Source organism: Aotus nancymaae, unplaced genomic scaffold (genome assembly GCF_030222135.1).
Source record: "Aotus nancymaae isolate 86718 unplaced genomic scaffold, 86718_ANA_hifiasm-v0.15.2.pri h1tg000059l, whole genome shotgun sequence".
Classification (NCBI taxonomy): domain Eukaryota; kingdom Metazoa; phylum Chordata; class Mammalia; order Primates; family Aotidae; genus Aotus; species Aotus nancymaae.
In genome coordinates this window covers 46609007-46632728 of record NW_026988473.1, presented here as the reverse complement: position 1 = coordinate 46632728, position 23722 = coordinate 46609007, and the positions used below count along the sequence as shown (strand labels likewise).

At 45.7% G+C, this 23722-nt stretch overlaps 1 protein-coding gene across 6 annotated transcripts in view; it reads left to right on the top strand.

Annotated features, from left to right (window-relative positions):
• Window positions 1-23722, top strand: part of BMAL1 (basic helix-loop-helix ARNT like 1) — a 110263-nt gene that overhangs the window by 45566 nt on the left and 40975 nt on the right. For 2 of the 6 annotated variants that reach the window (XM_012456614.2, XM_012456612.2), the window contains exon 2: window positions 1605-1659. The exons of the other annotated variants lie outside the window; for them this stretch is intronic. The gene's annotated coding sequence lies outside the window, so the exon portion shown is untranslated. The remainder of the gene's footprint in view (window positions 1-1604; window positions 1660-23722) is intronic. 6 annotated transcript variants of the gene reach the window in all.

Below are 23722 nucleotides of genomic sequence, written 5' to 3'. Positions count from 1 at the left end.
AGGTGGGTGGATGGACATATGATTGAGTTAATGCATGCCTGCATGCAAGTGAAGACTTTGGAGTTTATTTCACAGGCAATGCAAATCTAGTAGACATCTTTCAGGAGGTGAGTGACGTGGTCAGCACTTTTATTTTAGAAAGCCAGCTGGTGGCAGTGTGGGGGCTGGTCTGTAGGAGGGAGGCAGCAGAATTACTTTAGCGGCTGTTAAAATTGTCCAGGAAATTGATGCTGAGTGTTGTGCTAGAGCTGTGGGGATGGAGAAGAGGGGACAGATGACAGGACCTAAAGATCTTTGAGTGTCTTTGATTTTTATCGGGATAACTTGGTATAGCGATTCCTTTATAAGAAAAGCAGGAGGGGATGAGCTGGTCCAGGGAGAGACTGTTGACACTCTGTGGTGTTTTTTTCACCAAGCAAACCTAGGCCGTGGGATGCATGTTCTCTGCAGGGCATTGGCTCTCTGGGGAGTGACTCTGCTGCTCCACAGCCTCCCCTGTTCCACTTTTTAATAAGAGGATAGTCAAGATGGTGGTGTCAGTGAATGGGATTCTTCTTCCTGCAGATGAATCCATATATCTTTGCACACTCCAAGCCACACTGTCATTGGGTTTTTTTTCTCACAGTAGGTATATTTCTCTGTATTTGATGCTGCTCTGACAAATTCTCCTTTTTTTTTTTTTTTAAAGAATACCTAGACTGTACCTAAGTTCCAGGTGGGGTTTACAGATAACTGGGGTTCCAGCATCTCCCTTCTTTTTTTTTTTTTTTTTTGAGACATACTCCCACTCTGTCACCCAGGCTGGAGTGCAGTGGCGCGATCTCGGCTCACTGCAACCTCTACCTTCCGGGTTCAAGTGATTCTCCTCCTTCAGCCTCCTGAGCAGCTGGAGTTACAGGCACGTGCTACCACGCCCAGCTAATTTTTGTATTTTTAGTAGAGACGGGGTTTCACCATGTTGGTCAGGCTGGTCTCGAACTCCTGACCTTATGATTTGCCCGTCTCGGCCTCCCAAAGTGCTGGGGTTACAGGCATGAGCCACCATGCCTGGCCTAGCATCTTCCTTCTTACAAACATGCACAGGAGCCATGCCATTCTTAGATCTCAGGGATGCAGACCAGTAGCAGGCACACATTCCTGGCCTAGGCATAGCCATGCTGTCTGGTGCTGCCTTTTGTGACCTTTTTGGTGTGTGTGCTTGAATGAGTCCTTCTTTCAAAAATTCAACCCTCTCTAAGTTTTGATGACAAGCCTTCCATCTCTGAGTAAGCACATTATTTCCCATCTTGATGAGGTGTGTCCCCTCTGTGTCCCTGAGAGTATGTCATCCCAGTCCTTTAAATTTTATTTTATTTTTAATTTTTTTTTAAAGACTAGTCAAGTGCAGTAGTGAGAAGCGGGGGAAAAAGTAGAACAAGGAGTTTGATCTGTTACAGACTGAACCATCAGTGAAGATAACTCACTACCTTTAGACCAGCCTCATCCCAGTCATTTAAGCCTTGGTCCAGAGTTCCTAATCCTGCTTGTCAAGCCCTGCAAAGTGAAATGCTGTACCATCTGTATAGCTGCATGCTCACCTCCCACCTCTCCTCTCCCTTCCAAAGGTTCTGATATCATAGGAATCTACACTAGAGGGCTTCCTGTGTGCCAAGCACCATGGTAAGCACTTCACATGCATTCTATCTAGTCCTTACTGCTTTGGGGATGTAAGAATTATAATCTTCTTTTACAGATGAGGAAGCTGAAGCTTGCCACTGCTTAGTAGTTAAGAGTATGGGCTTATAGCCAAACAGATCCTGGATTGAATCTCAACTAGCTGGGGACCTTGGGCATGCTACTTAATTTCTTTAACCTTCTTTTTCCACATCTAGAAGATAAAGATAATATATATAGAGAGAATATGGAAGATTATATAGGTATTATGTATATAATAAATAATATGTATATTTTCTATATTATGAAGATAATACAGCATTGTGATAAAAATTAAATGAAATGACCAGACATAGTGGCTCATTCTTGTAATCCCAGGACTTTGAGAGGCTGAGATGGGAGGTCACTTGAGGCCAGGAATTCAAGGCCAGCCTGGGTAACATAGCAAGACCCCTTCTCTTTTATAAAAAATAAAAATTAAATGAAATAACATGTTATTTCCTAAATACATAAGTATGTGCTCACTATGTGCCAGACATTGTGCTGTCAGCAAATAATAGCTCATTGCAGCTGTTGTTATCATCATTATTATCATCATTGTCATCCCAAAGCCACAGATTGAGTCTGTATGTGAGACCCTGGCTGGCTCCAGAGCCTGTGTTTTTTCTCCTGTTGCTCCCAAGTTCACCTGTCTCAAGACTTTCTGGCCCCTAAGTTTGCTTTCTTGCTCTTTTCTGGTTGTGCCATTTGTCCCTGTCTGGGCAGTGGGCTCAAGCTAAGGCGCAGCCGTTTCCCAGTCCCTTTTAGCTACTGACTTCTTTTCTGTCACTGATTGAGCAGTTTCTGGTGGCTGGATCATCTGTGTAAGAGCTTGACAATCTTTTCTGATTGTCACCATCATCATGTTTACTGTGAAAGGTCTTCTATATAGTTGTTTGTGTCAGCAGCATTGTCTAAATGAAACAGGAGTGGCAATGATGGTGGGTATTCCTCGTCTTTTGGGGTCACAGATCACTTTGTGAGTCTGACGAAATTTATAGACCCTCTTAAAAAATGCACATCACAAATATAAGTCCAGCATTTTTCATGAGACATTTTCCCTGAAATCTACCCAGGGATCCCAGTTAACAGTTTCTGATCCGGAAGGTTATGTGCTCTTTTGTCACTGTGCTGCTTCTCATTTACGGCCACGGAGGGTGTAATATTTCTGCAGGATGTTTGTATTTAAGGGTTGTTGGGCAACTTGGCAACACTTGGAAATACCTTTCTCGTTGATACTATCTGCCATTTGCATTTATTTCCTGTATTTGAGATGTGTATTCATACATGAGAACTGGCCTGGCCATTTTGATGAGATGCACCTGCTGATTTGCACATGAACTCAAGCCATAGCCTGCATCTAGAGGATAGACTGGAGAGGCTTTTTTGGCCCAAAACATCAGACTAGTAAGAATTTCATTGTGAGTTATAGACTATAAAGGGGGATACAGCACTTTGGGAGGCCGAGGCGGGCAGATCACGAGGTCAAGAGATCGAGACCATCCTGGCCAACATAGTGAAACCCCGTCTCTACTAAAAATACAAAAAAATTAGCTGGGCGTTGTGGTGCGCACCTGTAGTCCCAGCTACTGGAGAGACTGAGGCAGGAGAATTGCTTGAACCCAGGAGGCGGAGGTTGCAGTGAGCCGAGGTCACGCCATTGCACTCCAGCCTGGTGACGGAGTGAGACTGTCTCAAAAAAAAAAAAAAAAAAAAAAAGGTGGGGAGGATAAACTTAGCTTCAACAGGGTTTAATATTCTCAATTCAGGTAAGTGAAAATCTTTACTTTTCAATTTAAACATTTTTGAAATTCAGTATTTAAAAAATGCTTTTTTTTTTTTTCTTTTCAAGTTTTAATGTATGGGTTTGGGAGAAGGCGGATTCCAAGTACTTTAACTCTGCAACCTCAAACTTGCTTATAGGCCTTTCTTTGGAACATTTCCAGTGAACCATTGCGCAAGCCTGACATATCCAGTAGCCAAAGGCATGATGATTGCTGGTGCCGATGGCCCTCCACTCCCTTCCTGGCTTTTGAGGCCCTGCAGAAAGAAAGGAACAGAATCCTTCCATAAGGGAGTCCCCCAAATCCTTTCTTCTTGCTGTAGCCGTGCTGCCATTGTCCTCTGTAGATGGAAATGGAACTTGAATTTGGGGTGCTAGAACTGAATTCATCATAGATAAGATTAGTTGATTACAGCTTTTTCTGATGAGCAGTTTTTCCACCAGAGTTTTTCATTTTTGCTTTTTCTAAATTATACAAAACAATAGATACTCATCACAAAGGGAGGATCATAATACTCCATACCTGGTTTTGAATTCCACCTCTATCACTCAGGAGATGTGCAGCCGTGGGGAAAAAACACACCCTCTCTGAGCCTTGATTTTCTCATTGAATGGGAGATCTAATAATTTTACCCCATAATATTGCTGTAGGGATTGAGGGAGATTGGTATAAATAATGCTTTTCTGAGAGTCTGGCATGTATTTGTTTTTTTTTTTAGTGAATATTTATTGAGTACCTACTAAGAGCCAGTCAGTGTTCTAGTTGCTCTGTACCCAGTCAAGAGCAAGACAAAGCGGGTCTTCACTTTCCTGATGCTCACGTTCTAATCAGAGGGGCACAAGAATACATGATCACTCCAGTTATTAAGAAATTAGACCCCGGGGATAGCATGAGAGTCATAGGAAGGACCCCTTTACATCAGACGGCCAGCAAAACCCTCTCTGAAGAGCTCTATGCTTTGTGACCCCCAGGCCCCCAGTTTTCCAGGACTCCTACTTTTAAAAACACTACCCCTCCAAGTATTTAGGTCCCAATTTTGAGTTTGGAAAATCTGACCACATATTAATTCCCTTGTTCATTTATGGGCTTCCCATTTAGAGAGTGAGTTCCTGGGGCAGGAACCGTGTCACAGGGCCTTTTGAGGGTCCCAGGGCCAATGTGGACAACACTTCTCTTGAATACTCACCCAGTTGGGCTGACATAAAAGCCTCATGGTGGGAGGGAGGGTGATTAGTTTCTAGCCAGAGCCCATTTTGCTCCATTGCTGCTTTGAACATTCTGGTTTTTAAGGAGGTGGAAGTAATTTCTCTCAGTGAGAATGTGGCACACTGTCATCTCCTGATTCTCTGCATGCAGTTCTTCAATGGCCTGCTGAGGCCATGTGGAAGCCCGGTAGCCGGAGCAGTCCCAACTCACACACTGGCATTTGAACTGCAGAGCAGTAAAAACCTCATTGCCTTTTTGGGATATGGTATGGATTTTTAAATGACCATTTCAGCCTGCAGGATTGGGCCGTGGTGACCCAAAGTGATGAGTCAGGAAGCCACTGAACAGAAAGGCAGGCTGCAGCTGACTCACCTGTCATGTCGATAGTTGACCTACTTTTGTTTGACCTTGATTTGCTCAGTTCAATGAAAGATGCTGTTGTGAATGCACTTCTGCTACCTGATGTAAATAAAGTCCAACATGTGACAGCTCAGGGTCTTAAATGCACGTACCACTTAGGCAGACGGACAGATGGCGGATGGTTAGCTTTTCACTTACCTCTGAATTGTAATTCTGTCACAAGGAAAGGGCTTAATTTCAGGAACACGGAGTAATTATTTGAGACTAGATACAATGCTGAAGCAGAAGGCCTTGATTCCTTGCTACAGGGCAGCTTAATCAGGAAATGGCCTAGATGGCCGCCTTTCAAGTAGGTCCTTGCAGTAGCTTGGCAATAGGCACAGGGTCATAATTGGAAGAATTTGGCTGTGAGTGTCTGTGGGTGTTTACAGTGCACTATAGGGCAGGGCTTCTCTTATTTATAGAATATTTTGAGCAACAAGCAGCAGAAGGCTGAAAAGCCACTAAAATCTCAATTTATTTTTAACAAATTCCATTTTTCTCCTCATCCCAGAAGGAGAACGGAGTTATTAAAAAACAGTTAAAAAATACATCATTGCAGAGCATGCCATATCTAATTATGGGGTTGCCAGCATCGGCCTGCAGCCACATTTTAAGGGCTTTGTAAATCAACCATCCATTCAATCTGTGAACTTATATGACTCCTGTTCTCCATTTAGATGTAGAGCAAAATTATTGGCAAGTGGGTGCTGATCAGAAAAAGTTCCTCCCTGTCTAAATTAGGAGATGGGAGGTATAAATATAGAATAGTATACTTATGTTCTCAAAAGGAGATAAAATCATTCTTCATTGTCCATTATACTTAGCTGCATAAACATACATCGCATTGCACTAAATATCCACTTTAGAGTTTTCACACATTGCAATGGCAGATCTGTGCCACTCAAAGGCGCAGTATTGTGATATCTCACTGAGCCTAACCCTGAGTGATTATTGCTCACATAGTCATGAAGAGACATAAACCCAGTGCTTTTTTGCCTGTGTTGTCGTAGTGTACTAGAGCTACAAGATGGGCCTTCAGGGAGACACTAGTTTTAAGTCCATCTCATTGTAGATGGGGAAGTGGAGGCCTAAGCAGGGGAGTAACTTGCCTAGGGTCCCATTAAGAGTCATGGCAGAGGTGGGCTGGGGCGTCCATCTCCGTGCTTCTCTCTGACAGTGTCCTGCTGTGCTCACTGGAGCTACTGTATTAAACAGATCTTATTTCTACCCTTTGGGGATTCAAAGTCTCAGAAGACATAGACATGAAGATGGCAAAACAATCACCCCATGCATAAGCAGACCAAGTTATGTGTGTATAACAGACAAATTGGTTGAGTGGGAGAAAATGAGAGTGGGGAATTTTGGAATCTGTTTGGATAGCAAGGCAAAGGTAACATCAGTTGCTCTCTGACCCACTTGGGAAAAGCTTATAGATGTTATAAAGTTTTCTTTTTTTTTTTTTTTTTTATTGCATTTTAGGTTTTGGGGTACATGTGAATAACATGCAAGGTTGTTGCACAGGTGCACACCTGGCAGTATGATTTGCTGCTTCCCTCCCCTTCACCTATATCTGGCATTTCTCCCCATGCTATCCCTCCCCAACTCCCCACCCCCCCACTATCCCCCCTCCCCCCCAACAGACCCCCATGTATAGTGCTCCCCTCCCTGTGTCCATGTGTTCTCCTTGTTCAACACCCGCCTATGAGTGAGAACATGTGGTGTTTGATTTTGTGTTCTTGTGTCAGTTTGCTGAGAATGATGTTTTCCAGGTTCATCCATGTCCCTACGAAGGATGTGAACTCCTCCTTTTTAATGGCTGCATAATATTCCATGGTGTATAAAGTTTTCTAATGGAAAAAGGCACAGTACATTTGCCATGCGTTGGTGGGAGGGTAAGTATGATGCAGTGGTGGGTGGCAGAAGGCAGTGAAGATAAGTATTGCAACTTTGGAGGAGCCCTGGGTATGGATTGTTGAGGTGATTTCATGGGATACCAAAGGGAGCGTAAGACTGGGGCACAGGCCAGAGACAGGCAATCCCGAGTTCCCTGGAGTGCCCTGCCCTCTTCTGGGAAAGCAAGTCAGTGGCATGAGTGCTGTGTTCCCATGGCTCTGGCCCCACCCCGGTAGAAGAATAATAACTGATCATGGTGGGTTTTTTTCTGGCCCTCTGTATCTTTGAGCAGCATTCTGGTAGCCAATATCAATGGACTGGAGCCGGCCATGTAGTGAAACCTGTATCTCTTTCTTGCCCTGGGCTACATGTCAGGCACAGTGCCTAAGCCAGAGTGGGCTTTGGGGAGTTACTTCTCTTTCTGAGGCTGGGAGGGGCAGAGGGACCTAGGGAAACCTTTGCTAGAGAGGGCGAACTGGGAAAGCCTCTGAAGTCAGCTGTTGGGATGCCACAGGCCAGGGGTTTTAGAGGATGTGAAGAGGCCAGCTGGGGGACCTAGACCAAGGCTGTAGCCGCCAGCATGGAGAGGAACAAGTGAGGGGGGAGTGATTATGGGTGAGGAAGAAGTACTAGGATTTGGCTATAGACAGACAACCAACCAGAGAGTAAAAGACGGTGACGTGCTGGGATGTGAACCACCTACTACAGAGAAGGTCAGAGGTGGGGAGGGAGGAACTGGAGCTGTGGGCAGATCCAGCAGCTGGGATCCAAAGCTGGAGCCCTTGGGTTATTGAATCCATTCTTTCCGAGAAGAGATGGTTCATCTTCCTGCCCGGAGAGTTTCTAGCCAGACTGGACAGTGGTTCTCAAACATGGTGCCAGGTGTTGCCAGGTAGCCAACAATTAAATGTGTAAAAGAATGTCCCCAAGGTCACCTACACATATTTATTTTTCCTAATGTTTTGATACTTACAGTCACTTACCCGCTTTCAAGTTTTCAGAGTTGAGAATATATAAATTTGCACTAACAAGTACACAGGAAATGCTTGGAAGATAACTGATGAGCTTAAGTTTGGAAATTTCATTTTTTTCTTGGATCTGTATTATGATTTCATTAAAAACTAGCAATGTTTTTTGTTGGTGAAATAGTTCCTAGTTTTAAAACTGTTTCTATAGTTAATAAAGGTAACACTATTTCATGACAGTGACTGCCCCACCTCCGAATCAATTTTCAAGAAGCAGATTCTCCTCTCTCTCTCTCTCTCTCTCTCTCTCTCTCTCTCTCTTCTCTCTCTCTCTCTCTCTCTTATTTCTTGCCTTTGGCCATTTCACTGTGTTCCTGCGACTTTTCCTGTGTGTGACTCGGCCAGGAGACTGACTTGGGTAAGATTCAGGTCAAGGGGTTGTGTGGGTGGGTCGGTGGTAAGGAGGTGCTGAAGAACACTAAAACCTTTGCCTCAGAGGAGGCTGGGAAGTTGTCTGTGAACTGAAATGACCCCAGGCTTCCTGTCACGGTTACAGCCCATGGAGTTGGCAGACTTGATCACTCCATATTGGGTACCCCCAGATAATAATGGCATTAGTCATCCATACTGGTTTTTTTTTTGTTTTTTGGTTTTTGGTTTTTTTTTGAGAGAGAGAGAGAGTCTCACTCTGTCACCCAGGCTAGAGTGCAGTGGGGTGATCTCAGCTTACTGCAACCTCTGCCTCCTGGTTCAAGTGATTCTCCTGTCTGAGCCTCCTGAGTAGCTGGGATTATAGGCACACACCACAACACCCAGCTAATTTTTGGATTTTTAATAGAGACAGGTTTCACCATATTGGCCAGGCTGGTCTTGAACTCCTGACCTCAGGCGATCTGCCCACCTCGGCCTCCCAAAGTGCTGGGATTACAGGCATGAGCCACTGCACCTGGCCAATACTGTCTTTAAATCGTCCAAAGTAAGAAAATGTTGGTAGCTTATTGTCATACCCCTATCATTTTACACATTCCCTGAATTATTGTCCAGCACTCAACAGGTGTTCAAGAAACGCTTTTGGTTCTTTGAGCCATTACTGGTCATTCCTGCCACCACTGCCACCACTGGATGGGGTTCTGAGAGCATTAATTAAAAGTTCTAAAGATTGTGTATGTTGAGACTAGTCCAAAGTCCATCCTCCTTCCTTCATGCTGATCAGCCACACCCTGGCTATCAGCATTTATTTGCTCATTTTCAAAGTGATAGAATGGTCCAGTGGGCAGGGGCATAAGGGGTCACTTCCTCTAGCTACTCACTGGTACAGGAGGATCCCATCTGCACAGTGGCTGCCCAAGACAGGCAGAACCCTAGCCCCACTCAGGCATCCTGCTCCCACTTTGTGGACATCTTTGGCTCTTAAAAATCCTCCTTTATTCTGACCCCAAATCTGCCTTTTGGCAGTGTTTCCTTGGTGACCTAGTTCTGCTCTTTGTGGCAACACAGAACAAAGGTTGGTGGGCATGGCACAATTCCACCTGAGAAGTTTGAGGGTAGTGCTTATGGACCCATGTCCCTTCCTCTCTCTACCCACTCTATCTCCCTCCACAAGGTTTATGTTCTCCAGTACCATCAGCCATTCTTTCTATGGCATGGCAGTCAGTATTAATCCCAATAAAGGTGACACATATCCAGGGAGTGCTTGCCATGGGCCAGGCACTGTTCTAAGCTCCGTACATGAATTGTCTTATATACGACGCAGAATCACTGTCATCATCCTCATTTTATCAAGGAGGCAACTAAGGAATGAGGGGTCATATTTTATCCAGAGCCACACAAGCAAGCAGCAGAGTGGAGATTTGGGGCTAGGCACTGTGACTCCATCTTAGTTGTGGTGTGAGAATATCTTACAGCTTTTCCTGCGTAGTGCTAAAAATAAGCCCATGGTGCACTAGACTTGGGCTGGCCCTGCTTTAACTTATTTTGCAAGAAATCATTTGACAGGAGCCTTGGTTGAACCATTTTCTACAAAACCTTCAGAGTTTGTTTTGACAGAACAGACTGCAGGGCAGAGGCATCTGCACTGTCCCCAGCAAATGGGTTCATCCTGTAGCTCTGCCAGGCCCCACAGCGTTCATGAAGTGGTGGCTTTAGATCGAGGTGACAAATACAGGGCTCTTGATGTTTTCTTTTCCTGAACATGGTGCCTGAGCAATAGGTTTCTTGTTTAAAGTGCTTAGTCATGGTTTTATGGCCTCCCTTAGGAGAGAGGTGCCTAAGAATTATAAAACTGGGTCACCTCTTCAAGTGCCTAATCCAATATTCAGTCTCAGAGAACAACTCCAGCAGTTATGGGGGTGGAAGGATGTGATGACCACCTACCCTCCAAAACTGGGATGCAGGTGCCAGATACACATTCTCCTGAAATGATCCCTGGTGCCTCTAGCCAGGCTCTTCTAGGAATCTAGAGAAAGACGACCCATGACTTCATCCAGAGTCATCGCTTCCTGTGCTCAGGGATGCCTAGGCTTTTCTGGCCACAACCATACACTAACAGGGTCAGAAGGGCTGAGATGCTGAGATTGAACCATCTTTCTCTTTGTGAGTTGCTTTCTAAATAGCATGCATCCTGGTCACTATTTTCTAGAGACCTAAGCAGCAAAGTAAGGGACCCTGGGCCATTGACTCAGAGACCTGGAAGGGGAGCAGCTTGAAGCAGTGTAAAAAGCACTGGATAAAATCTGGTTCCACCAAAAATAGGCTATGAGAGTTACCTCACCTCCCTGAAAGGTAATACCTTTATCTGAAAAATGGGGATGATAATAGTACTAACCCGGAAGATTAACAGGAGGATTAGATGAGACTCTTCATGGACATAACAGTGCTTGGCACGATGTCTAGCAGTGAAGAAACATAAATATGAGAATAATAACTTTCTTCTTCCTCCACTGTCTATTCCTTCTCTTATTCTAGTCCTGCCTGCTGTTGGGTTTTCCCTATAGTTTTGTGTACATAGCTAACCTCTCCACCTCTTTTTGTCTGTAGAAATGCTACTGGTTCTGAGTGGGTAGTTTGCGCCCCCTATAGGACATCGTGGGAATATATGTGGGTGATCTGGCTGTCATAGTGACCCACAAGGCTTTTACTGGGGGAAGAGGAGAAGGCAGGGGTGCTAGATATAATGCTTGGGAAACAAAAGATTACCCAACATCTGCACAGCTGCCTAATGCTCATTGCATTTATGTAGGCAAAGCCCTGCTTAAAATCACCTGAGCCTGGAATCTGACTCCAGTTAACACATAAACACAAATAATTTTTCCATGTTTTTAATATATACTGAATTTTCTGGGAATACAGCTACCAAGTATATAAGATTTACCTATTTGTTATGAATAGGTGCAAGCATTTCCTATGTCTTTGATGATGTTTTCTCTTGTAGCTGTGCCCCAGTACTTGTGTATTGATTTATATATTGTCTTATTTTTAACTATATTGCCTTTCTTCTCTGTATTATATTGATTATTTTTGAAATTATAAGTGTTTTAAGGTTATTTTGTTTACAGATTTCATTTCGAGAGAGCTAAAGGCATATTTAAAATATTTTTATTGCATCTTTGAAAATATGAGAGAGCGAGAGATAGTGTGTGTATGCACGCATGCACACACATGCTTACAGATTAGCTAGAAAAATCCTATGACAGACTTGAAATAAAAAGAAATGGTTTCATATCTCTCAGAAATGTCTTTTTACATAAGGATAAGTAGTAGAAGTCCAAATTTTTAACTGCATTCATTGTCAGAGAAATGAGGTGTTTTGATGTTTCCCCTGTCCCTTTTAGAAAATATGTAATCCTAAAAGAGCCTGAAACAGTTTCCATTGTCATATTTTTTTCATTTTTGCCATCTCTATTTTTTCACTCCTCCCACCTGTACACATATATATTTAAAACATCCCCATATAGACTTTTAAAGAAAGAAAAGCCAGCCAGGCTCCCCACTCTTTACTAAGTTTGTTTTGATTGTTTTGTGGCCTATGCCTGTACCTCGCCTGGGTCACACTGGCTCTGAGAGCTGTGGGCAGGTCCAAGGGGAAATCAAGGAAATAATGAAACTCCTTGTGGGGGCAACTTGGAGGCCAGGTTCGGTGAGTGTAGTCAGCCTGCCAGAGGCTTCCTGCCTCAAGCCTGGGCCTCTACCTGTCCTGAAACCTGAGGGCTCTCCAGTTGGACCATGAGGGTCTGACATCCAGGAGGGTCCCCAGGAGAGAGCAACTGTCGCCAGGGAACATGCTGCCCAACACTGTACTGAGCAGCAATGCTGTGCTCCCGTTGGGTTGATGCCACGGATAGCTGCAGAACTGACCACAGCACCTAAAAGGCAAACACGTACTGTGAATGTACCAGTGGTCAGTGCTGCCTTGGTGGTCATGTATGGGCTGGCAGTAAGCTTTTGGCCCCTAACACTCCCTGCGTTGGCAATTTCTCAAGGCTTTCATCTAGGGTAGCTGGTGTGTGAGTTCCCTCTCCTTTGTTCTTCCTATCTGGAAACTAGTTGAAGTCTTTTCTATGATGTTGATATAGTTACAGCAAATCTGAATACTTAGTACTAAGTTTTACAGTTCTGCTTAGTTCAAAAGTAACACAGTCTCATAAGAGAAGTTGGAAACAGGTAGAAGAATTGAAAGATGAAAATCACTACCCATTGTCTCAGCCCACAAAGACAACTACTGTCAGCATTTTGATTTATTTCCTTTCAGTCCTTTCTGTGTTTATGAAATTTTATTATATAAATAATTTATGTCCAATATAGATAAAGATGGAAATCTGAAAAATTATAATGTTAAGACGAAAATGACCTATCTCACCAGTTGGAAATTTCCGGTCTGAAGTTGGGCATATCTGGGTTCTAGTCCCAGTTGGAAGTGTCTTAATATTCTGGTGAATTTTTTCCTTTCTTTTTTCTGTAGACATATAGTAAGATTGGAAAACATTGCATATATAAGTTTGTATCCTTTTTCACCAATGTATATCAATTAATGTATATCAGTTCACTAATGAATATCAATTAAATGAAAATCTATTAAATGTATATCTATTTATATCTATTGACATATTAATAGATACCAGTGCATACCTATTAAATGAGTACTATGTAAGAGATTATGCCCTTAAACAGAAAATTTAATTTAGACATGAAAATACTTTGTCAAAAGGTATATCAGTTTATATTCTGATACATAGTGTACTGGCCTGCCCATTTGCCACATCTTCACTAATACTGGTATTATCTTTAAAATAGAATCCTTGCTAATATGAACAGTGAAAGTGGCATGTTATTATCTATTAAATTTTGATTGTTATGAGATTGAGCATGTTTTTGTATATTTACTGGTCTTTGTGTTTCATCTTTTCTGATTTCCTATTCATATTCTTTGCTTAGTTTTCCACTGAGGTATTTGCCTTTTTATTGCTTTATAGGAGACTTTGTTTTGTTTTAATTCAGAAGAGGTAGTATTGCTCCAGTTGTCACAGAGCTTTGGAGTCAGACAGACCTGGGTTTGAATCCTGGCTTTCCTACTTGCGAGCTGAGGGATTTCAGGCAATGTATCTGACCCCTCTCAAAATTAATTAGTTCTTCTTTGAGAACTAAACGAAACAACATTGGCTAGCATGAAATAAAAATCTGGTGTGTGTTTTCTGCCACTAGTTTTTGTGTTATTTTTGTTGTGATTCCTGCAGTGAGTATTTTCTCAGAAAATGGCCTTGAGCTTTACAACTCATGCCATTCAGACCCATAGACACATGATACTCACTATATCCAGAGCTCACAAAAATGAAACTGAAATCACTGAAGTATGTTTTTTTTTTCTTTCTTAAATTCCTCTTGCCAGAAGGAGACAAATGAGGGAAAAAAACAAGCTGATTACATTTTCGTTAAGAGGAACTTGTAGGGTTATTTCTGGGGTCAGGTAGGATACATTTAAAAGACCAACATCTTAGATCTAGGGCCCGGAGGATCCCGAGACTCGTTATAGATTACATCATCTTCCTCCAAGTGTGCTTGCCAGGCAAATGGACAAGTGCATTTTAGAAAGATTTTCAGTGGTTCACATTTGAACAGAAAGGATCACCTGGCTAACTTTTAGTTAACCCTTTGAATAGATCTGCCATTCCCCCAGCGTGCAGGTTATTCATGTCCTCTTTACTGGTTTTTGACATCCTAGCACCTTAGGTGGGAGGAGGGATGGGTATGAGCCTGTCCTGCCCTCTTTCTCCTACTTGGGACAGAGCTGTTGCTTTTATTTGCTGAGTCACTGAAGCAACAGAGCATGTGCAAAGTCCCGGCCCGGAGTTGGGTGTATCTGGGTTCCAGTCCCTGTTTTAGCCCTTCCCGGCCGTGTGATCTTGGACAAGTTACCTTACCTCTCTAAGTCTCGGTGTCATCTTCTCTGTGATGCCAATGCCTCCCCCAAAATGTTGTGAGAACCAAAAGAGACACGTCAGGGCTGGAACCACCCTAGGCATGTGTTTGATGCTGAATAAATTGGACGTAGTCACTGTTTAGAGAGGCAGGGGTGGCAGGTGGCTGCTCTGTTTCACCTCTACTCACAGCAGCAGGGCCTGTGGTGTCACCTAGACATCTCATAGGCATCCACGCTGAGCATGTCCTAAGTCAGCGGCTCCTCCCTGGATAAGTGGATGGCATACAGGCACCTCTTCCTCCAGCTGTCACATGGGGCATGTGCCTGGCAAGTAGCTTTGCACCTCTAGTCACCCCCGTGGCTGGGGGCCTTTGTGCAGTTCATGACTGGGAGTCAACCCCGGTCATGACCATCAGGAAACCTATTGGTGTTCCTTTAATGCATACCAAGAATCAACTTCTCAGAATATACCAAGAGTTAACTTTTTGTCACCCTGCCATGGACACTCAGCCTGACTCCTCTTATACCTCACTTCCCGTTGATCAGCACAGCCCCTGGAAATAATGTCTAGAATCCTGCTGCTTCTCATCACCTCCACACCTAATACCGAGGGCTGAGTTACAGCATCTCTTCCCCAGACTGTTGTAGCTGTCTCCCAACTCAGCTTCCTGCCCTGCCTTTACACACACAAACAGTGTCTTCTCGCCACTGTAGCCAGACTTCAAACCTAAGAGGGATCATGTCACTCCCCATTTTACTCAGAGTCAAGGGCAAGATCCTTACAGGGGTCTGCAGACCTGGCCCTCTGCACCCCCACCTTCCTTAGCTGTAGCCCCCCAAGTCACTGGTCCTCTAGCATTGGGCGGCTCCCTGTGGCCCTGTGCACCAGCTGTTCTCTGCCTGGAACGCCTCTGTCGCCTCTCACCACCTCCCGTCCAGCCTCTTTGGGGCCTTCCTGACTGCCCTCCTTCCCCAGTCTACCTCCTTCCCATCTCTGACCTTCCTCCCGAGCCCTTACCACCACCCAGCACCCGGCATAACTTACTCGTTTTGTTTGCTTGCCTTCCTCACCAGAAGGTGTACCAGATGAGGACAAGGATTCTTGTGTCCCTATCCCCATCCCCAGCACTGCTGTGGAGAACAGTGCCTGGCACTTGGATGCCCTCAGTAAATATTTGTTGAGAGATTAATGAGTGATCGTGGGCCAGCACACCAACAGTGTCTTCGTTATTACAGAATTGTCCCGAATTGAAATGTGGCTGCTACATGCCGTTTGTGCTGGAAATTTACGCAAATTACCAATTACCAAAGAAATTACCTAACATATGTGGGTTCTCAATAAACTGTGTTGGATTGCCTCAAGGCTTTGGGGCAGTGGTAGCCATCTGAGGCCTCCTTGCCAGTCAGCCAAACCCTGTGCTGGGTGGGACATAACAGATGCCCCCAGCACCCTTAGCCGATACTACTGTGTCACCCCAGAATCCCTGAGGCAGCCCACCCTCAGCAGCAGCTGTCCCCCTGCTGGGTTCTCCTTCCCCTCCTTTGGGCTTCATCTCTCTAGGGAAATCATTGTCCTTGCTTTCTCCATCTTATCTCCCTGAGCAACTTCAAAATTCTGTTATTCATCTCCCACTGACCTAACTTTCTCATTGCCCTAGTCCAAGCTTTTCACAGGAGGAGTTGTCTCTATTTTATATTAAAACAAAGGGGTTGGACTCTTAAAACTCCATTCACTTTTCAAATTCTTTTGAGTCCTCAGTACTTTCTGCTACAAAATGCTGCCTTCTGGGATGCCTTCCAGACCTACCCCCAGGGCACCTGTAGCCTTCCCTGCAGCCACCCTCCTCGGCTCCCTCCTTGTTCCCAGAGGTCACTGTCGTGGATCTCTCCAGCTTTAAGTTCCTTCATGTCCTCTTGCCACCCCTGCTTTCACCATCTCTGAGTTCCTGCCTCTCCAAGATTTCAACCTGAGTTTGCATCTCCTGATCTCGCTTTTCCCAGCCTTCTTCTCCCCTTTCAACCAGCACGAGGCCATCCACTTCCATGGCCATAGTGGACACCACTGAGCATGCTAAGTGTTTTCTTACATTCAACTCATTTGGTCTACACAACAACCCAGTGCAGGGAATCCCCGTCTTTACAGATGAGGCATCCGTAGCTCCTGGAGGTCACCTAACTTGCCCAGGACATGCAGCTAGTAAGTGGCAGGGCTAGGATTAGAACCCAAGAGGCACTGCACTGACCACCATCCTGTGCTGCCTCTCCCTGTGCACCCAGGATCCCCTTACTCTGTTGTCCACACCCACCTTCTCCTGCCTGTCTGGTACCTGGGGGAGAACCCTCAGCCTCTTCCTCTGCTGCTGCTGGCTTCCTCCTCTGCCAGGAAGGTCCCGCACCTGGCTGGCCTGCTCTGGAGACATGCCAGCTACCTGGCCTCGCTGGGAGGCTCTGCTGCTCTGCTGGCTTCCCGCCCCACATATCCCTTCCTGCCTGTCCTGGGGTCCCACCACCCCACTTTGTAGTTGGCCTTGTTCTTTTCTGTGGTGAAAGGTGCAGGCCATTCCATCCAAGATCCTATAATATTCCTTTTCTCTGCTGCTGAACGTTCTTCCCATTTCCCCCACATTCTTGAAAAAGGATGTGGCTTTCTGGTCTGCATCTCGGCCTGCCTCGAGTCCACGCTTTCTTGAAAAACAGCCTGGCTCGGCCTTCTTGTTGGTATACCCTAAGCCCTAGCCAGAAACACAAGCCCCTTTCAGGTGCTCCATCCTAACTCCACCCTCCCTCACACTGGCCTCTCTCCCTTTGCCACCAAATAACAGCAGTGCATTCTTTTGTTTCCTTTAGAACAAGATGCAGATGTTTTCCAGAATTTTCTTCAACTTCAGGCAGTAAGTTTTTTGGTAGAAGGAGTGTTCCTCCCCTGAGTCTGTAGAACCAGGCTCTCTCCTCTTAACTGTAGCAATTAAAGACAAAGATAAGCAAGATAACAATGCAGAGAAATAGGAGCCAGGCTGAGGCGCCTTCACTTAGCTGGTCCTTGAGCATGACTTGTTGATCCTTCTTGGTTCCATTGGGGATGGTACCCTGTGCCCTCTTTGAATGCAGGGGCATGTCGAGGCCAAGGGTCAGGAAGAGAGCTTTGGCCTTGCCAGCCTGCTCCCCAGAGTGGAAGTGGCAGGGCAGGAGGGGTGTGGCAGATAGCACATATCGCCTCTGGCCTTGTTCCCAGATGTTGGGTGCTGGGGTGCAGAGAACAAGGTCTGGACCCTGCCTGGGGAGAGATAGCATCTGAGAGCTTTCTTTGTGGCTTCAGATCCCATGTTGTTCTCCAGGTAATGCAGACCATCCCTGGGGTCTAGGCTGAGGGAAAACCCTTACAAAAAGGTCCTGGTTCTGGGGCAGGTCGTAGGCTGAATGCATGGGGTCTGCATGAGGGGCAGAGGACAGTGCCAGGTCAATGAGCGTGCACTGGGCAGAGGAAGTGCTTTTTTTTATGACCACTCATTAAAAAAAAAGCAGGACATGAACCTCAGAGTCTGGGCTGCTTTCAGAGGAGCCAAGAGACTGGAAAATAAGCACCTTCTGGTGAGGAAATCAGCAGGGGGAGGAGAGGACCACACAGCAAGGGACTCAATCCTGAATGGCTTTGCAGAGCATGGTTCCTCTAGTGTGTCCCCATGGAACCCCTGGCTGTCAGATGTGAGGTGGTAAATGGTGTGTGGTTGCATTCAACTGGGACTCAGGCTCCACTGCCCTTGCACATTCACCCTCCACAAGGCCATGTTTGAAGGTCCAAGAAGCCCTAACTATTCTCCAAGAAAAACCTAACTATTAAACCTAGCATTCCCCATATTTATTTGGCCCCTGATTCCCCGCCCCCCTCCATATAACATCATTACAGTGCTGTGGAATTAATGTTCCATGGTAGAACTTTGGGAAGTGCTTTCTGAAGAATTTGTAGATCCCTGCAGCCTCTGGACTGTGCCCATTTCTTAGTTTGCATGGAGGCTGTGCTGTACAGTGAAAGGAGTATGGGCTTGAGATGGGACTAGCCTCTGTTTAAATCTGCCTTCCCATTATATGAAATCACTGGTCTTCAGGCTTAAACTTAAACTTAAACTCAAACTTTTCTTATCTGTAAGATAGGAGATGAAACATTAGCTAGTTGTCTTATGAGGCTATTTTGATGGTTAATGGGAAGATAATAATGACACTTACAGAGGGCTTGTTATGCTCCAGACACCATTCTGAGCACTTTATATATCCTATTTAATCTTCACCACAACTGTGAGGCAGGTAATGTTATCATCCTTTTCCTACAAGTCGGGAGACCAATGACACATACAGGCTAAGTGTTGTGCCCTACGTCACATAGCTGGTAAATGTGGGACCTAAGATTTGAATCTTAAGCACTCATACATGATGGGGTCAGGATTTGAAACTTGACCGCCATCTCCCATCAGAGATCATGCTCTGAATCGCTGTGTTATAAAGGGTCTAGAACAGTAGAAGCACTGAATGGTATCAGTTCCCTTTTCAGATGATTTGTGGATATGTTAAAGGGATTGATGGTTCCTGGGACTCCAAGTCATTCTGCAGTCGTTATAATCAGCCCTGTTGAAAGAGTAACCTGCTCGATCTGCTTGCCCACTCAGATGCTTCCATTGTGACCATTCCGTTTGCTCTGCTGCCTCATCCTGGGCCACTTCAGTTTGGGCGGCTGCTCAGCGGTCAGGTGGAGTCGGGCCACTTCCCACAGTCATCTCATTCGTGGCCTGTACCTCCATACCAGGACCAAGAGTTCCCCCAGGATGCCCAGTGGGATGGTAGCCTGTTCTTTTCCTACACCTCAGTGATGGACTTGGCAAAGGGTTAAGAAGACACCCCTTTTATCATTCAGCAAACCGAGTTTGCCTTTACTGAGCTAGGGGCATACCCTGGGGGAACTAGCCCTCTTAGACCTCTGAATCCCTCTACCAACCCTCAGTAGCTGCCTGGGAGACTGGGATTCTGTGGACTCTCCTCTGTCAACGATACTGGGGGTCTTTTCCACAAAGACCAGCCTTGTTTTGATTCACAAAGTGCCCCAGATTTACAAATCTTGTCCCTTGCAGGATCCTCTCAACTGATCATCCAAGGCCCATAGCTCCAAATGCCATCTCCTTGATAGATGTTTGATTTGGGGATCCGTAAACATCTAGAGCTACCAGTTGAATTTGGGTACCCAAGGACCACAAATGGGCCCGTCACACCCTGACCCTGACAACCAGTACCTTTCAGACTGAAGTACCCCTGCATATATGCTGTCCTCTGCTCAGGGCATTCTCCCTACCAGCCAGACCACCCGGAAAACCCCTGCAACACCTCGTAAGTCTCACCTCTTCCCTGGCCCCTTCTCCTTTTATTAACACCTCCTCAGCACCCTCCTCACCCCTCAACACACACCCAAGTCAACAAGCAAATCATTTTTTCCTCTATTCTGCTCTTGTACTTTACCTATGTCCCACAGCTACCAAAAAAAAAAAAAAAAAAAGCACGCCTTCCTCAAGACACTTGACTGCCACCTGCTGGAGAGTTGTCATCATGGCACAACAAATCTCTGCCGCTTCTAAACCCGCAGGCACCTCCGGAGTCGGGCAGTGCGTTGCTTGTACAGCTGTAAACATGGCCTGCCTGTTGAATTGGTCATGCTGTCATGTACTTATTAAAACACTTCTCTCTCTAACTGGACTGAAGACATCTTGAACGTAAGGACTGCTGATTTCTGTCTTCATCCCCATTGTGGCTTCTGTTAGGGACTAGAGAAATGCTTATTGAATGATCCTTGTGCAAACACCTGTTACCTTAGGTTCAGGGCATCTGCTCTCTTTCAGTGATGGTTCTCTAAATCTATCTGTTGCAAACCAAGGCTAATAAATTCCCCACAGGCTGTCAGAGTAACCATGGAGGTTGGACAGGACTTGTGATGGGGACAGGGCCCCATCAACTTCTCACTTCTACTCAGAGGCACCGCCCTCTGAACAGATCAGAACATGAACAGGTCAGAGCATTTCAGCATTCATTCCCTCCACAGACATCGGGGCAGACACTGTGTAGTGGAGAGTGGGGCCAGGGGCCATCTGCTGTGGCTGTTTGGGCCAGGGAAGGAGAGCAGTACTTCTGGAGCATGTGCTGTGCTCCTGGCCAGCTCCGTGTAGGTAGGTTGTGGGAATGCAGAGGTGGTCATTCAAGCACCCCTGCTGGGGATTCGGAGTTTTGTGGAGAAGTAGATCAGTAAGCACACGGGTACCAGATAGGGTCGTCAAGGATGTTGATTCACAATTGTCCCTGTTTTCCTAAGCTTGCCACATCATGCAAGGCTGCTACCCAAGTGACATTCTTGGGCTTCACCAAGTGTCTTCACCAAGCTCCACCCAGCTGGCACACAATGGGTAATACTGTGGGCCAGATGGAGAGGCAGGCTTTCACTGGGGCTCTGTTTTAAAAGGGGGGAAGTCCTCTATTCTTTTACAACACTTGTTTTCCCCAAGCCATTCAGCACAGCATTACTCAAGTCCCATAGAGAGAACCTTCCAACAGATGCTCTCCTTGCTCAGGCCTGTCCCCTGATATGCTTCCAGGTCTTAAAAGAGTGAGAACTCAGCATTCCCTCTCTGCCCTGCCTGCCAGGAAGCTCAGAGATAACTTGTTTGCTCAGTTCCGGTAGCTTTCCTGACCCAGGATTTCTTTTTCTTATAAAATTTGCCCTCATTCCTTTCCAAGGAATGTTTTCTTCCTGTGTTTTGTTTGTGTATTGCTTTTGTCTCTGTATTTTACTTTATCAGGGCAGGATTGGCAGCAGGGTGGTAGGTAGAAGCACCAGCAGTGAAACTGGACACACCTGGGTTTCATCCAACTTGCTAGCTGTGTCATTTTAAGTAAGATAAGTTGCCCCTTCAGTTTTTGGTTCCTTGCCTTGAAAATTGGGATAATGATCACAATGAATGGATAGGTTATTGTGAAGATTAAACTTGTTTATTTTAAATGCCCTTGTTTCCTGTTCCTGCTCCTGGAGCAGACTTGATCTGTGGCTGTGGAATCCTAGTCTTCATTTCCTTCTTCCAGCCCCGGTCAATCAGCATACAATGGGTTGTACAATAGTAGTGACTAGGGACCAATCATCCCAGTTGTCTGGGACAGAGGGGTTTCCTGGGATGCAGGACTTTCAGTGCTGAAATGGGAAAGTCCTGGACAAATGGATGAGTTGGTCACCCTGGCAATAAACAACCTCAACATCTCAGTGGCTTACAGTAGCAAAGGTTTTTTCTTCCTTGTGCTACTGTCCATCTACCCTGGCTAAATGAGGAGATTCTAGCCAGGAAATTGACGGTCTTGGGCAGAGACAGAGGAGCACATTAAAGGTTCTTTAGAAAGTTGTAGCTGTCACTTCTGCTTGGTCAGGGCCAGTCACATGGCCAGGCCTGCCACCAGGCTGTCAGTGCAGAACCTTCCCACTGGGTGCAGCAGCTCAGAGTCTGGAACATTGATCCACTTTGCCAGGCTCGCCTTTCTCTTCTTTCACATTTTAGGGTGCTGGAGCAGGGACCAGGGAAAGGAGGGAGTCACCTGGTCTGGACTGGGGGTCTTGGATGTGTCATCTTCCTGTAGATAGTGGGTATGGGTTTCTTAAGGGGCAGTGTTCAGCCTCACCCTGCTCTGCTCAGAGAAGCAGCTGTATCTCCTCTGGGCACCGTCTAGTGGCTGATGCCCTGGCCCTTCTCAGCTGCCAAGGCCTCTGCTTGCAGGGCAGGCTAGGCTGTGCCTTCTCTTCCACCTTCCTTGGTCCTTTCTATGGAGCCCTGAGATCCTTTCCCATGCTCCTCGGTGGAATGGAGGGTGCCCTCACATTCTTCCAAGGCATCCTGCACAAGTCCCTCCATTGCCCTGCTTTCTCCGGCAGTCCAGTAAGCCTCCATCCCACCTTTGGGACTGTCTAGCTCGGAAGTGGGCACACCTGTAGCCCCTGACTCCAGGACCACAGACCAGTATCTCCCCAGAGCATTCTCACCACATGCCATGTGGATGACCAGGTCAGGGCGGCCCTCAGAGCCCACCCTCGGCAAGGGTGCCCTCTGAAAGGCACCTCTGTTGGCTCAAATCCCTTTTGGAAGTAGTTAGCCCAGAAAGAGGCTTTCTTTTTTATCTTTCGTTGTTTTATTTATTGTTCTTATGTCTAAGAACACCTTCTTGGGCAGAAAACAGTTTTCCAAAAATAATGTTAATTAGTGTCACAACTTGTTTAGCTTCCTTACTTTAAGCATATAAGAAAGGCTTTTTGAAGCTGGACATGGTGGCTCCAGCCCATAATCCCAATAGTTTGGGAGGGCGATTTCAGGGGATTGCTTGAGCCCAGGAGTCTGGGCAACATAGTGAGACCTTGTCTCTACTAAAAATAAAAAATTAGCTGTGTATGTGTCATATGCCTGTGGTCCCAGTTACTCGGGAGGCTGAGGTGGGAGGAGCATTTGAGGCCAGGAGTTCTAGGTTGCAGTGAGCTATGATCACACCACTGCACCCCAGCCTGGGCAACAGCGTGCAAACCTGTCTCAAAAAAAAAAAAAAAAGGCTTTTTTGATTTTTGTTTTGCAAAAGTACCAAAATCTATATTACCATTTATTATTCTTATTTCTATAAAGTAAATTTGAGTATTGGGAAAATTGATCAAAATACAAAATTTCATATGGAGTTTAGTACTTTGGATCCTTCATCTAAATTTCAGGAAAGTCAGGGCTGGGAATGGTGGCTCACACCTGTAATCTCAGCACTTTGAGAGGCTGAGATGGGCAGATTGCTTGAGCCCAGGACTTCGAGACCAGCCTGGCCAACATGGCAAAGCCTCCTCTCTACAAAAAATATAAAAACTAGCCGGACTTGGTAGTGGTGCACACCTGTAGTCTCAGCTACATGGGAAGCTGAGGCAGGAGGATAGTTTGAGCCCAGGAGACAGAGATTTCAGTGACCCGAGATCATGCCGTTGCACTCCAGCCTTGGTGACAGAGCAAGACTGTCTCAAAAAATAATTAAATAAATAAGTAAATTTCAGGGAACTCAGAGAACGAGAAAGGCTGTTTCTTTCATTTAGCATTTGTTGAGTACTACCAGGAGTGAGGAATGAGACCGGGCACAGGAGATGCCTATAAATAAGGCCCTACCTGTATGAAGCTTATGGGAGGTGGAGGAGATAGGCCTGCAAGCAGAGAATGGCCACAGGGCGTGAAGGAGCTGGGGCAGGAGCAGCTGCAGGAGCGCCAGGGAGAGAGGATACAGCTGTGAAGGCTTCTCCAGGAGGTGAGCCCGTGTGCACAGAAAAGAAAAGCAGGCGTTCA